The following is a 12,021-nucleotide window of genomic DNA, read 5'->3' as shown; positions in this document are numbered from 1 at the left end:
CTCATGATTTTGGTATTCTTTAGCACTGTTCTCACATTAGGATATATATTGAGGAGGTGAACAACTCTGAAACAAGGACACCAAAAGAATTGTTTTAATACCCTTAGGTATTTGTAAAATACCTTTCTGTACCCTGACATAAATTCTAGGTATTTGTAAAACACCCAGAAATAAATTCTAACATACCAAGATTCTGATTCAGTAACCCAGTTCTGTCTTGCCCACAATAGAGCAACTTTTTTAAAGTTTATTTTTATTTATTTTGAGAGTGAGACAGAGACCAAGTAGGGGAGGAGCAGAGAGATAGGGAGAGAGAATCCCAAGCAGGCTCTGCAATGTCAGTGCAGGGCCCACACGAGGCTTAATACTACAAACCGTGAGTTCATAACCTGAGCTGTAATCAAGAGTCAGATGCCTAACCGACTGAGTCACCAGGAGCCCCTAAAGGTTGCTTTTTACGCCTTAAAAGGGCAAAACAAATGAACACATCTAAAGCTGTGCTTTAGGATCAAAGCTATCCTCTCTTAAACAACTCCTACCATAGAAAAGAAGTGAAATAATACACTCTGAATGTTGGGAGGGCAAATGCTCTGATCCGGGTCATTTCCTCCTTCCACTGCAAATAACAAACCTTTCCCAGTAGAGTTCCAGCTGCAATATGTCAGTTGAGTCATCCTGTTTCTATATGCTGAGGGAATTTTCCAGTGCTGTTAACCGGTTTATAATCTGCTATTAGAACCTTAAACACTCCAGCTCATGCTGGGTGGGTTTAATTTACCTTATTTCACCTCTGGGGAGTCAAATTTAATTGCCAGCTTATAACTCTGGAAAAGGTAAAAAAGTAGATATTGTAGTTTCACTACACTAATTCTCTAGAAGTATGCCATGGAATTACATGCTTATACACAGGATTGATTCCTTGGGAAATAAACTTCTTAAAAGTGGTTCCTAATGAGGCTAAACACTCTTAGTAGCAAATCATAGAACAGCAAAATTATTAGTGTTAGATTTTTAGCAGATCACCTGGTATCAGTAATATCCCCAGAAGTACACAGAGTAAAATGAAAAATGTCAACTTTCCCATTCCTCCCCAACTCTCCTCCTTTCCCCAGAGGTACCACAGTTAACAGTCCAGTGTGAATACTTGCAGGTCTTTTCACATGTATTTACACCCTTATAAATATGTATATACATATATCATTTTGGTAGATCTTATAGATCACCTCACACATGTTCTGCAATTTACTTTTTTGTAGCATAAAAAGCCTTCACACCTTTCATTACATAAAACTCTACTTCATACTTTTTAATGGCTACATAAGACTCCAAAAACATGAACATACAATTTTAGCATTCCTTTAGTAGAGATTAGTTAGGGACTTTCCAATTTTTTTAATGTTTATTTATTTTTGAGAGTGCGTGCAAATGGGGGCCAGAGAGAGGGGGACAGAGCATCCAAAGTGGGCTCTGCACTGATAGCAGCAAGCCCAATGTGGGGACTGAACTCACGAATGGTGAAATCATGACCTGAGCCGAAGTTGGGAAGCTCAACCAACTGAGCCACCCAGATGCCCCCCCAATGTTTAAGTAATCTCTACCCCCAATGTGGGACTCGAACGCATGACCCTGAGATCAGGAGTCACATGCTCAATGGACTGGGCCAGCCAGGCACTCCATGGACTAATTTTTTTGTTAATATTGCAACAAACATCTTTATGCCCATATTTTTGTGGGGCTGAATACAAAACAAATTAAATCTTTGGGTCTAAGGACATTTACAAAAAGCCTTTGCAGGGGCACCTGGGTGGCGCAGTCGGTTAAGCGTCCCACTTCAGCCAGGTCACGATCTCGTGGTCCGTGAGTTCGAGCCCCGAGTCAGGCTCTGGGCTGATGGCTCAGAGCCTGGAGCCTGTTTCCGATTCTGTGTCTCCCTCTCTCTCTGCCCCTCCCCCATTCATGCTCTGTCTCTCTCTGTCCCAAAAATAAATAAACGTTGAAAAACAAATTTTTTTTTAAATAAAAAATAAAAAAAAAAACAAAAAGCCTTTGCAAATTTTAATTCTATCAACAGCACACAGCACATGTTACTAATTGTATAACATAGTAATTATATACAGTATTATTATCACTGATAGTACAATAACATGGATATGCTCAACTATATATGGATATACTAAAAAAAAAGTCAGGCCCCCAAAACATATATCATTGTTTTTAATTTCCTAATTCCAATAAGGCTGCATATCTTTTCATATTGGCATTTATATTTCTTCTTCAAACATTTTGTCTTATTGATTTTAGCAGTTTATATTATTGAATATTTATCAACTGCCATATCAGAGTAAGATTGAGAACTTTTTATAGGTTATTCGCCTCTCTTCCTTCTAGGTGGCTCCAGAGCCAGATTCATAAGTTTCTATTTTTACATATTTTTCTTTTTAATTTTTTTAATGTTTATTTTTCAGAGAGAGAGCAGAGTGCTAGCGGGGGAGGGGCAGAGAGAGAGAGGGAGACACAAAATCCGAAGCAGGCTTCAGGCTCCAAGCTGTCAACACAGAGCCCCATGAGGGGGTTCAAACTCCTGAACCTGGAGATCATGACCTGAGATGAAGGCGCCCTATATATTTTTCTATTTAAACACTTATCGGGGCGCCTGGGTGGCTTGGTCGGTTAAGCGTCGGACTTCGGCTCAGGTCATGATCTCACGGTCCGTGAGTTCGAGCCCCGCGTCGGGCTCTGTGCTGACAGCTCAGAGCCTGGAGCCTGTTTCAGATTCTGCCTCTGCCCCTCCCTTGTTCATGCTCTCTCTCTGTCTCAAAAATAAATAAACATTAAAAAAAATTTTTTTAAACATTTATCTATTTCTCAGACTATTAGCTAAAGAGTTAATACACTTACAAACCATAAAAAACAGATCTAAAATCCTAAGACAGCAATGGAAAATAACATCCAGGAACACCTGGGTGGTTCATTTGCCTAAGCTTTCTACTGATTTGGGCTAGGTTATGATCTCATGAATCATGGGGTCAAGCCCTGCATCAGGCTCCATGCTGACACTGCAAAGCCTGCTTGGGATTCTCTCTCCCTCTCTGATCCTCCCCTACCCTCTCTCTTAAAATAAACTTTAAAAAAAAAAGAAGAAGAAAAGAACATCCAATGACCATATGAAATAATATTTGTAAGTATTTACATTTTCTTTAAATGTTTTAACTAACACGTTGACATGCTGACACGTTACATGACATTGTTACAAGACGTTACATGACATTGTTACAAGAGTAACAACGAACCCTAGATTTTCTTTTGATAATTTTACTTAAATTTACTTAAATTTTGATAATTTTATTTAAATTACTTAAATTTTCTTTTATTTTGGAGCTATTTTTTTGTTGCCATAGAGGTCAAGGATTCACGTGAAAAAAAAATTGTCTTCCAAGCCATTAAAGATTTCGGGAAGAAAGCATTTCTATGTTAGTATGCATATGTGAGTTTTCATTTTCTGTAAGTGGTTCCTCTTACAGAAGAAAATATTTGGTTTGGTGAGATCCTTTTAAGACACTATTATATTCTAAATTCTTTTAAGAGAGAGTATTTTACAAATACCTGGGAGTAACAAAAATTCCCAAATGTAGCAAAATGTTAACATAGGTTTCAAGGTGATAAAAGTCGCTTTCAAATGGGTTAGCAATTTTTATAATACATTGCAAAATAGTAAATATTTTAAAAGTACTTTTAACACAAAATGCCTGGAAGATTCACTCATGAATTTTTAAAGGATATAACCCAATCATATCCTAGATTAACCTATAATAGTTCTCACATTAAATTGGAATGGAATTACCATTACATGAACTTTACCTATAAATGGCCTTAAATTGTTTACTTCTTAACCAATGGATAGCAAATTTCCTACCAATAGGTAAAATGTAAGAGAAACAAGAGAAAAAAATTTTAAATACAACAAGACTAAGAAAGAGGATATGGTCATGAAAACTGAATAAAAGACAAAACCCTGAAGATCATTAAAATTAAGGGCTAGGGGCGCCTGGGTGGCTCAGTGGATTAAGTGTCTGACTTCAGCTCAGGTCATGATCTCATGGCTCATGAGTTTGAGCCCCACATAGGGCTCTGAGCTCACAGCTCAGAGCCTGAAGCCTGCTTCAGATTCTGTCTCCCTCCCTGCCCCTCCTCTGCTCACACTCCGTCTCTCTCTCTCTCAAAAATAAACATAAATAAATATAAATATATAAATATTAACAGCTAGTAAGCAAAATGGTAAATAAATCTCTTACATCTCTAAAAGACAAAGAGTTAACATAGCCAAGAGAGGCTCTAAAATTTTTTTGAAATAGGTAAAGCCAAAGGGAAAAGATAATTCCCATAAAGAGTCATAGTTAATTAACAAACATAAAAAAAAAAGTCACCCTGGGGCACCTGGCTGGCTCGGTGGTAGAGCCTGGGACTCTTGATCTTGAATCTGAACCCCAAATTGGGAGGTAATTTACTTTAAAAAAAACCTCGGGGCGCCTGGGTGGCTCAGTCGGTTAAGCGGCCGACTTTGGCTCAGGTCATGATCTCGTGGTCCGCGAGTTCGAGCCCTGCGTCAGGCTCTGTGCTGACAGCTCAGAGCCTGGAGCCTGTTTCAGATTCTGTGTCTCCCTCTCTGACCCTCCCCCGTTCATGCTCTGTCTCTCTCTGTCTCAAAAATAAATAAACATTAAAAAAAAAATTAAAAAAAAAACCTCACCTTAACTATGTCATCAAATACCTGCAAATCAATGTAAACTTTTACCTGAAAACAAAACACAGAAAGTTCAATGAAAGTTTACTCATATACTGCTAAGTCCTACAGCTAATAGCTACAACACTTTGGAAAAGTAATTTGGCAATATGTATCAAAACTGCAGGGGTACCTGGCTGGCTCAGTCCATAGAGCATGCTTCTTGATCTTGGGGCCGTGAATTCAGGCCCCGTGTTTGGTGTAGAGTTACTCAAAAAAAAAAGAAAGAAGGAAAGAAAGAAAGAAAGAAAGAAAGAAAGAAAGAAAGAAAGAAAGAACCTCTAAAAATGTTCTTGTCACTGACATGTGTTTTATCTGTGATTTATTTTTAAATACTCCAACAGAGCGGGGAAAGCAGAACAATGGAAAGGAATAAATCTTCCGTACAGAATTCCAAATACTGTAAGTAGATTTAACCCCTCGAAGAGGTAAAGCTTAACTCTCCTCTGACCTTGAGTGTGGACTTGACTTAGTGACTTACTTATAAAGAGTACAATATAGGAGGGGCGCCTGGGTGGCGCAGTCGGTTAAGCGTCCGACTTCAGCCAGGTCACGATCTCGCGGTCCGTGAGTTCGAGCCCCGCATCAGGCTCTGGGCTGATGACTCGAAGCCTGAAGCCTGTTTCCGATTCTGTGTCTCCCTCTCTCTCTGCCCCTCCCCCGTTCATGCTCTGTCTCTCTCTGTCCCAAAAATAAATAAACGTTGAAAAAAAAATTTAAGAGTACAATATAGGAAGCAAAGGTGACTTTATAGTGGAGAAACCTAGCAAATACTACCTTAACCAAAAGATCAAGGTATATATCATGAGTGATAAATCATGCTGATATTATGTACTCTTTATTAATATGTGATGAGAAGGGCAGCTCATGTCTGTGGTATTCTTCCCCCCAAACACTAAGTCTAATCATGAGAAAAAATCATGAAACCCAAACTGAGGAATTCTACAAACACCTAATCAATACTCCTTCAAAACTGTCAAGGACATCAAAAACAAGGAAAGAACACAAAACTTATCACGGATCAGAGAAGACAAAGCAGACTAATACTACTTCCAGGTGATCCTAGGAAAGTCCTTACAAATGATAAAAAGAAATAGATTACTGACATTTTACTTATCTTAAATTAGTAATATTGGGTAATATACTATTAATTCCACAATTATCCATTGCTCTCCAGAAACTTTTTGGGATCACCCTCCCTATAATTCTATCAAGAGGCTAATAAATTAATTTTTACTTGAAGTAGAGTACTGTATACTAGGCCTTTCGATGTTTCAATCCCTTTACATTTTATGACTTAGCGTCTCTGGCCTCTGCTGTCCCTGCTTCACTGAGGTCTCAACATAAACTTAGCATGACTTAGCATACCACAAACTTTCCTTTTAAAATAAATTCCCTCTGGTATCCACATAAAAACATAACAAAATGTCAGCTATCCTTTATACATCTCGGATCCATTCCTTAAAATAGGGCTCCAGGCTGGCTCAGTCAGTGGAGCATGTAACCCTTAATCTTAGGGTCATGAGTTCAAGCCCCACATTGGGTTTATCGCTTAACTTACAAAAAAGGCGGAAAAGGAGGAAGAGTAGGAGGAGGAGGGGAAAACAATCAGTTCTAACAATCCAGAATTACTACAACTTGATTTTTCCTTTATTTTTCTCAAGGCTGAATTATAAAAATACATACCCTTATTTAAACTCCCTACTTTTTTGCCAATTTCTAGTTGTTTCTCTTCTTCAATAAAGGTTAGTTCCCTACCCTGCTTCCAAGAGCAATATTACTAAAAATTCATTTCCGTCATAAGAAATGAGTCAGAAATCCAGTATGCGCAATGTGAAATTCTTGTGGTTAAAGAAAAAAAAAAAGTATGTAGAATTACTATATGCCCAGAATTTAAACCCAGGGAAGAATTATGTTACGTTAAAATGACTGTACTTGTTCTGTTAAGGAGATCAGATGATGTTTTTTTCTTCTTCTTTTCCTAAGTTTCCATACTACATTTTACTGCTTGAATCAAATTACATATTTACGTAAGGGTATGTTAATTTGTATATACATATAAACATTCATATACACATTAAACAAATGATTCTACCCAAAATACTAAAGGTTGTTGCCAAAACTCCCACACATTAATAACTTAAACATGAATTTTTATCTATAGAGAGAGGTTTGCAAATAGTCTAAAACCTTAAGAATTTAGTATTTAAAAGTAATTATATAATTGGTTGCCTCTGGAAAGGGTAGCTAGGGGACAGAGGTAGTAACAACACTTCTGAACTATTCAAAAAAAATATTAACTTTTTAAAAGAATAACCTTACTGGAAGTTTCTTGTTCTTCCCACTGCCAGAACCATTAGCTCTAGGAACAAATAAATGAATCTCAATTTTCTCTTGAACTGAATATACTAAATTTTCTTAACCCTCTGTCTGACCCTCTGTCATCGCTGAATTTGTTGGCTAGACTTAATATATAATAAAAGGGCTTCTAAACTTTATAAGTAAATGTATTACAAAATGAAACAAATCACATCAACAAGAAATGACTAAGTATATACATGGATACTTGTAAAATCAGTCTTTGCCCTAAATCTGAGATAATCATTCTTTGCAAACTCAGTTTTCCAAAGTTTATCTTTCCCTAAAAAATATGTACACTTATCATGATGAGTGAGCACTGAGTAATGTACACAATTACTGAATCACTGTATTGTACACCTGAAACTAATGTAACACCGTATGTTTACTATACTGGAATTAAAATTAAAAACTTAATAAAAAAAGTTGACCTTTCCCTGCTCCTACTCACTCTCTGGTAGAAACTTTAAAAAGAGAAATCAAAATGCTGAAATAACAGTATAAATACCACAAACTATCAATGTTTATATAATGCTTTGTCAAACTGAGTTTAAAATGAAGGCAGGGGCACCTGGGTGGCTCAGTCAGTTAAGCATCCAACTCTTGATTTCAGCTCAGGTCATGATGTCACGGTTCCTGAGTTTGAGCCCCAACTCGGGTTCTGCGCTGACAGCATGGAGCCTGCTTGGGATTCTCTCTCTCCCTCCCTCTCTGCCCCTACCCTGCTCGTGTTCTCTCCCTCTCTCAAAATAAATAAACTTTAACAAAAAATGTTTTAAAAAAATACACAGGGGCACCTGGATGGCTCAGTAGGTTGAGCATCCAACTTCAACTCAGGTCATGATCTCACCGTTCCTGAGTTCAAGCCCTGCATTGGGCTCTTTGCTGACAGCTCAGAGCCTGAAGCCTGTTTCAGATTCTGTGTCTCCCTCTCTCTCTGCCCCTAACCCACTCACATTCTGTCTCTGTCTCTCTCAAAAATAAATAAACATTCAAAAAAATTTTTTCTATATACAGACAAAAAAGAAAAAAAGGAAAAAGACAAGGACTGGACTAGTTTTGTTTTCACAGGGCAAATCCAGAATCAAAGACATCTTGGATGCACATCATAGGTGGGATGACAAGCAGAAAAACAAAGGTGGAGGAAGGAGAGGGATAAAGATAATACAACAACCTAGTAAATAAGTAAACCTAGGAAATAAGAAATAAATTCTTTTTATAGAATTTTCTGAACATACCAACCACAAAATGTATATTTATCTATACATCAAAGCTTAAATCACAAATGAATGAAGGAATCAGTATTTTAATAAATGGTCTTAGGAAAACCTGCTAACAGTTAAGAAGGAAAAAACCCATCAGTAATTCTAGAAGGCAATTTAGGTGAATATTTATTTGACCATTGTGGAAGAACTACCACACACAATGGAAAATACCAACAAATTTACAACATAATACCGTGTACATTAAAAAAAATAAAATAAAATAAAATAAAAAGAGCAAAAGAATTGGGGAAAAACCACATTCAACTAATATGGCTCACAAAGGCATCTTAATAACAGAGCATACGCAAACAGATTCTTAAGTAAATTGTAGAATGCATTTGAGATTACAAATTATAATAATTTTTATGGCAATATGAATCTAGAAGTTAAAAAAGGTTCGTGGCCTCTGAATAACTCAGTTTCTATTTTTAAAAATCTGAAACACAAAGAATTATGTACAAAGATGGTTCTCATAACAGTGAAAAACTAGAACAATCTAAATGGGTAAAAGGGAATGGTTAAATTATGATACATTCTATGAAGTATTAGGCAGCCAAATGTTTCATTTTCTTTCATAATGACATGGGGAAATGATCACAACACAATATTAAAGTATATCAAACAGTATATAAAAATAAGCATAGCACATGCACATGGTTAAAAAAGCACAAGAAAACACAAACTCAAAAAAGTTGAAAGCATGCATACCAAAAACTTCAACCTTGGGTATCTCTAGGTGACAGGATTTTACCTTTCCCTTTATACATTTTATTTTTTTTTAACTTTTGAAAAAAGTTTATTCACTTATTTTTGAGAGAGAGAATGAGTGAGCACAAGTGGGGGGAGGGGCATAAAGAGAGGGACACAGAATCCAAAGCAGGCTCCAGGTTCTGAGCTGTCTGAGCCACCCAGGTATCCCTACACATTTTATTTTTGAAGTATCATATAATGATCATACATGAACTCTTATAATAAGGAAAAAATTTCTGGATACTGCAGCTAAACCCAGGAAAACTAACTCAGATTTACCAGTAAATAAATGGCAAAAAGTAAATAAATAAAACATTAAGATATGGCAGGGATATGGTTAAGAGATTTAGGAGGCATCAATTAATTAAACGCAATGTACAGACCTTGTTTGAATCCTGATTCAAACATTATAAAAGGACATTTATGCAAGAACAAGGAACTCTGAATACTGACTGGATCAAATAACATTTAGGAATTACTAATTTTTTTTTTTTTTAACATAACTACAATGTCAATTACACATCTAAAAAGAGTCCTTATCTCTGAGAGATCTTACTAGGTATTTTCAGTTACCGAGATATGATGCCTGGAAACTAGTTGAAAATAATCCTGCAAGGGGGAAGAATACACAAAATAAAACAGCCATGAGTTAAATAATTGTTGAAGCCAGTTGATGGGTACACAGGAACTCATTATACTATTTTACCTTTTAGTACCAAAAATTTCAAACATACTTAAGGTTTTTTTTTTTTTTTACTACAGTTTTAAAGAAAAAACACACTTCAGTTTCCCTCCATGCAAACATAGGGCTCTTCTTGAGAAAGCAGGGATAACCAAGGCTGTTTCAAGAAGGATGAAAATAATCTTTCTACTGTGATTTTAAGAAAGTGATTCATGATGAAATCAACTTTTCAAACAGCCAATCGAATCTTTACAGTGATCAAGAATGGTATCAAAATTCTTTCCCTTCAAAAAAATAAAAATAAACACCCACAGCAAGAGCACAATGCAAAGTAACAATTTAGAATGCATGCAATTTGTTTTTTAAGACAGAAAATAGAAATGATGGTCAATGAAATGGGGAACTCAGAATAAGTATTCTATGCATTTTTTTCTAAAAAGCATCAATTCTACTGATGAAAACTTGGAAGTTATAAAACCAAGAAAGTGAACTAAATGCCAGAAACTGCTAGAACTGCTTCCAGGACATTCAGGGAGACTACACTTGAGTTTGCTTTCCACTCTTATTCTTAACCTTATTCCCAATCATATCATATAGGGAATTACTCACCTCTAAAAATAATTTCCTTCTAGAAACAGCTTTCTGACCCCAAGTTTTTATGCAGAGGTTTTTATTCCATAGTAAATTAGACAACTGACCAAACAAAAGAGAAGAGATATCCCAAAACTTTGGCCATCTTTCATATTAAACATGGAGAACAAAATATTTGTCTATCAATTCGAGTAAAATATCATTATCATACTATATACTAATATACTACAATTAAGCGGTTGGGATTAATTTTATCAGATGATCCAACATCTCAATGTAATAAGGTGTTCAAATTCACTCATACACAACACGTATTCACTTGCTCTATTCTTTTATCAGAAATGGATCTTAAGCAAACATAGCCATACCTGTAGTTTATATTTGCCTGCAGCTTAACTACTTTCACATGCTATCAACACCCCTTCTGACAAAGTCAAAGCAGGAAAATTATCCCTGTTTTTAAATGAGGAAAATAGGGGGCACCAAGGTGGCTTAATTGGTTAAGCATCTGACTCTTGATTCGGCTCAGGTCGTGATCTCACAGTTGTGAGATCAAGCCCCACATTCAGCTCTGTGCTGAGCATGGAGCCTGCTTAAGATTCTCTCCCCCTCTGCCTCTGTCCCTTTCCCACTCGTGCATGCCCGCACTCACTCTCTCTAAAAAATAACATAACATAACATAACATAACATAACATAACATAACATAACATATAAATGAGAAAAATAGGTTCAGGGAAGCTAGCAATTTGACCATGATCACACATCTAGTATGAGATGAACTCTGGACAGGAAGTGACAATGTAAATTCCTGACCAGGGCTCATTCCACATCTTTCTGATATGACCAATCATGCTAGTGACATTTCTTTCAATCTTACAAAGACAACTTCAGAGCACTACAGAAATTAGATGACTATCAACTGACTTCCTATTACTTCTTATCAATGACTTACTTTTCTCTTAAACTACATTTGCATCTCTGATGGGAAGTAGACAAGAAAAGGATACAGACACAAGTTCAAATTAGTCAATCATTTGCTAAAAACTGTGCTAAAGCTATGTCTGGGAGAAGTTAAAGACATTTTATGTTTTTAATTTAAATGTTGAGGAGCACCTGGGTGGCTCAGCTGGTTAAGCGTCTGACTCTTGATTTTGGCTCAGGTCATGATCTCACAGTTCCTGAGATCAAGCCCCACATCAGGCTTTGTGCTGGCAGTGCAGAGCCTACTTAGAATTCTCTCTCTGCCCCTCCCCTGCTCATGTGAGCTCTCTCTCTCTAAATAAACTTCAAAAAAATAAAATAAAATAAAATAATTTAAATGTTGAAATTAAATCCCATTATATACCCTAAATATTACAATCTCTGTGCTTTGGAGTTGAGACTCCCTGAATTCTATCACAACAAATTTTCAAACTCAAATTACTAGCCAAGCAATTATAATTACAAATTCCCTACAATATTCCCTATACTGATCCAATAGGATGACCCTATATTGTTCCACCTAGAATGAGCTATTTGTAAGAGAAAGTACAATAAGAACCATCTCTGAAATTCTTACAAAATATTTTTACAGGATTACAAAAAGCTTCAAGGC

At 36.4% G+C, this 12,021-nt stretch overlaps 1 protein-coding gene across 3 annotated transcripts in view; it reads right to left on the bottom strand.

Moving 5' to 3' along the window:
* The window catches only part of SMIM14 (small integral membrane protein 14), an 83,926-nt gene that overhangs the window by 60,682 nt on the left and 11,223 nt on the right, over nt 1–12,021 (bottom strand). The window lies entirely within an intron of this gene.

Source organism: Prionailurus viverrinus, chromosome B1 (genome assembly GCF_022837055.1).
Source record: "Prionailurus viverrinus isolate Anna chromosome B1, UM_Priviv_1.0, whole genome shotgun sequence".
Classification (NCBI taxonomy): domain Eukaryota; kingdom Metazoa; phylum Chordata; class Mammalia; order Carnivora; family Felidae; genus Prionailurus; species Prionailurus viverrinus.
The sequence above is the reverse complement of the archived record's forward strand: the minus strand, read 5'-3'. Positions and strand labels throughout refer to the sequence as shown.